The 4,396-nt window shown below is 27.4% G+C and overlaps 1 non-coding gene across 1 annotated transcript; it reads right to left on the reverse strand.

Annotated features, from left to right (window-relative positions):
- Positions 1–2,184: 2,184 nt before the first annotated feature.
- Positions 2,185–2,256, reverse strand: TRNAC-GCA (transfer RNA cysteine (anticodon GCA)). The gene has a single exon. It is a non-coding gene; the product is annotated as a tRNA-Cys (tRNA).
- Positions 2,257–4,396: the final 2,140 nt, after the last annotated feature.

The raw sequence follows: 4,396 nt of genomic DNA on the forward strand, positions 1-4,396 counted from the left end.
AACCAAACTTAAAAAATGTTAAAAATCCTCATTCAGATGTCTAATTTTATCGTTTTTAATCAAATATCTGTTGTAACATTTCACTCCTATTGTTCAAATATTGGTAAAAACTTACATTTCGTTGTCTTCATATTAAATTTTCCTTAAGGAGTGTACCATGTTTACATTTTAGATTACTCACAGCCACAAGTCCTGAGAACTCTAACCTTTGAGGTAATCCCCAGTATGGATTATGTCTTTATGTTTAATTTTAGTGCTTTGTCCCATATTTACCTATATTTATCTTTAATTTTACTGTATTCTATTATTCTGTATTATCACTATATTACATAATAAAATAAAATGAGAAAAATTATATAAAGAATGGATAGATTTTAAAAATATTAACGTTTTTAATTTTTATTTAGAAGTAGATAGTCAGAGATGTGCCATATTCCTAAAATGTTTAATTTTTTTTTTAAAACAAGTAAATTATTTCCGTGATTATTTTATACCAAATATAATAATTTTTTATATAATCTTTGCAGTCCTTGAGATCCAATACGTATAGAAAAAAGTATGGACGTTTCCAAGAAGATATGCTTGGAACAAGTGTATTACCTACCCGTAACACTATCTGAATAAACTAGCGACTGAAAAAGTAGATATCACTGCTGCAGAAGTATAATGACAAATCTTAAAAAATTGAAATTAACCAAGACAAGTAAAAAAAATTATATAAAGGTTTTATTCTTCCATGATAGTACTATATATTTAAGTTATCTTTATAATTTGTGCTTTACTAACGCAGCTTTCAAGTCATTTCACATTTATAAAATAATAAATACCGTCCCCACAATAACCAGGGTCATGTAAATAAGTCATTGTTCGTTTGTGTCATAATATAAGTAAGGAAAATAATTTAAAATATGAAGAAAAAGTTTATTTGAACAAAATTAATAAAATAGTATGAAAAATATAAAATGAATAAGCAATATAAGTACATTATCATTACAATAAGTATAGAAAAACTGGTACTATAAGTTAAGACAGTCTTAACAGGTTTAGTGCTTTACTATCCATCGTAGTAAAAAAGCCCAAGAGGAGAAAAAAGGTAGTTATTTCACCCCAATCTCTGATTAATTTAATAAAACTATGTATTAATAATCAAAATTAATGAATCTGCCATGTATAGTTAGGGGGAATAGAAAATGGCAGCTGTTTTAAACCGTTAAAAAAACTACTGATTTTTCAATACATTTTTTATGAAATGTTGCTTTTTAAAAAGCTATATCTGGGACTAAATAAGGCTTTTAAATTTTTTTATGGAAGGGAAATCTTCCTGTTGTAAGCTCATAAAACGATGATGAAAAATATAAATTGTCTTTCGGGTACGATAACGACGAAAATAGCATTTAGACCGTTATGTTAAATGGAATAAATATTTATCGGCCATGGTATAAATATAGAATAAATATTTATCGGCCGTTGTAGGGATGAAAACAAGTTACATCTTGTCCTAAACAACTCCAGGATCGATATCGTTCCAAAGTATAGCACACTTTCCTTTATGAAAAACAATTGACAATTGAGTCGTTATTCGACTGAGGGAGGTACTAAATAAGCATGGGGATTATAACGACCGTATTTCGTAAATAAAAGTATATCGATTTACAAACACTTGTAAACGCCTTTTTGAACCCGCTTAGACAATAAAGTTAATTTTAAAAAAAATCGTTATTTCATTATTCTGCTGGAGCGACGATATGTTCTTCTGATGTGCAATTAACTAACTGACAATAAACTATGTAATCAATTCTAAATCAGTGTAGTCTTAATGTAAAATAAATAAAATCACGTACATCTAGAAAACATAAGTGTTGAGAAGACATCTAATTAAAATGAAATATGTACCAGTATGATGTAAATATATCATTCAAATAAGTTAAGTTACAAATAACACTGAGTTTCATGTAGTAAACATTTGTAGAAAATCGACAAATGGAACTTATATTTTCTTTCGACACATTGTTCATATTACACATGAAAATTATTTAACTTAAAATTCCTGAGTAATATAATATAATCTCACTGGTTCATATAAATAAGCTATTTCATGTATAATAAAAAAAATATTGGAAAATCTGTCAAAATTATCTTAATTATTATTATTGTTTTTCAAATTTTTATTGTAAAAAAATTCGCAGGGGGCACCCGGGATTGAACCGGGGACCTCTCGATCTGCAGTCGAATGCTCTACCACTGAGCTATACCCCCATACATAATACATAACACATTACTACATAGTACATATTCAAACAGCAATATACGAAAAAAAATAGGTCTGCATAGTATCCTATTTCGACATCCTCACTATTCCTACTGGGTAGGTAGTTTTTCTTCTCTCCTAAATAGAACTATAAGAATGACATTAACATAACAACATATAAAAATGTATTATACGAATTTAGTAAGTTTGATTAATTAATTATGTAGTTTATAATTACCTATATTTAAAGGTTTAAGAGTAAATTTTACTTATCTTATTTTTTAAAAATGTATCATTCGAGAACAAAATCATGGAACTTTTGTTGAAATATTCTGAATACAGCACACAAGGAGTTTTTTCGGATATGTAAGCGAAAATAATGATAGAAACTGATGAAATGTATACTCATTTTACTCTAGTTCCCAACGTTCCTTCAAATTAAGTCAACCATACCAGTTATTTTCGAATTATGAGAGTACTGAGGTACGTAAGCGAAATTAGCCGATGGAATCGGTAAAAACCTAAATGAGATAAACCTGGGCCCTGTTTCATAATGAAAGCTAATAGTATTAGTTCAAAATACTAGTATAGAAACAACGTGGTGATTGTACTAATACTTATTTTCATAATAGGGAGGACTATTAGTGATATTACAGGAGTTAAAAAGTACTAAAGTACAAGTCAGTGTAATTGTATCAAGTTAAATCGACAAGACTAATAGTATTAATTTGTACTTTATTTTGAAACATGGCCCAGGTGTCAGCCCGCACAATCCCAAAAATCTCATCAAAATCGGATTCACGATCTATGGATTCTGCCCAAATTATAACACAAATTTGGCTACAGACCTTTCTTTAAAATCCGAATTAGTTCTCTGATAGCTAAATCGTAACATCTGAGTTTTAATTTAGGATTCTGAGGACATATACATTTTTTGTTCATAGCTGAATATAAAGGTCCCTTACCTTCAGTAGTTAGGAAGCAAAAATGAATATCACAAACATTTAGATAAATAAAATTAAGAATAAATAATCAATTTTATTAATAGGGAATGAAAATATATTCGGTATGCCTGGGTTTTTTATGGAATAATTTTTTAATAATCCATTTTCGCGATGTGCAGAGAGAATAAAAAATGTATCCTTTCGCATTTTTCTATTATTCAATGCATAAGGATTTTTTAACAATTAATTTTTTTTTCTATCAGATTCTAATTTTTTTATAAAATATTTCTAGTCACGGTATAACTGTAAGAAGACATCGCCGCACAAGAGTAAGTGTTGCTATCACAAGTAAATTTCGACTAGTGTCACTTATTATATATGCTTTTTGTACTTGTATGTAATAATAACGAAAAAATAATTCAAAGAGAAAATTTTACTCATAACCTTTTAATATATGCCATCTTAAATATTTACAGTCAATAAATCAAATTGTGTTTTTTGATTTGATAAAATATATTTTATAATGCAACAAATGGAAAAAAAAACTATTGGTTATATGTTTTAAACTACTGAAGTTATTGAAACCCGTAGAAATGAATTTTCTCTAAAATAATTATGAAATTTTTCTGAAATAAAAATGGATCTAAAATCTATAAATATGTTCGTACCATGAAATCAAATACTAATTCCATGGAAGAGTACATGTGATTAACATGGAAAAGGAATAGAATAATACAATCAATTGAGCAGAATATTTTAATGAACAAAAGAAATTAAATAAATTATTATTTTTTTGTGTTAACAGTGATCTTCCTGTATTAACTGTCCATTATCTTTATCTTTTGCCTATTGAATTTCTCCAAACGTTTTGACGTATTTTGCGATTCTCGGGATATTCAGTAAAAACATTACAACCTGAATAAAACTATTTTAAAAAAAATACCTTTTTATTTATTAATTTATCATTTGTTCGGATATATTCAGGAGAGCAGGAACAATAATTAATTGAACAGAATATTTTAATGAACAAAAGAAATTAAATAAATTATTATTTTTTGTATTTACAGTGATCTTCCTGTATTAACTGTCCTTTATCCTTAGCTATAGGTTATTGAATTTCTCCAAACATTTTCCGATTCTCAGGATATTCAGTAAAATCGTTACAACCTGAATAAAAACTGTTTTTAAAAAAAATTCATTGTTA

This window comes from Halyomorpha halys, unplaced genomic scaffold (assembly GCF_000696795.3).
Source record: "Halyomorpha halys isolate HHAL.00 unplaced genomic scaffold, Hhal_1.1 Scaffold661.1, whole genome shotgun sequence".
NCBI lineage: Eukaryota > Metazoa > Arthropoda > Insecta > Hemiptera > Pentatomidae > Halyomorpha > Halyomorpha halys.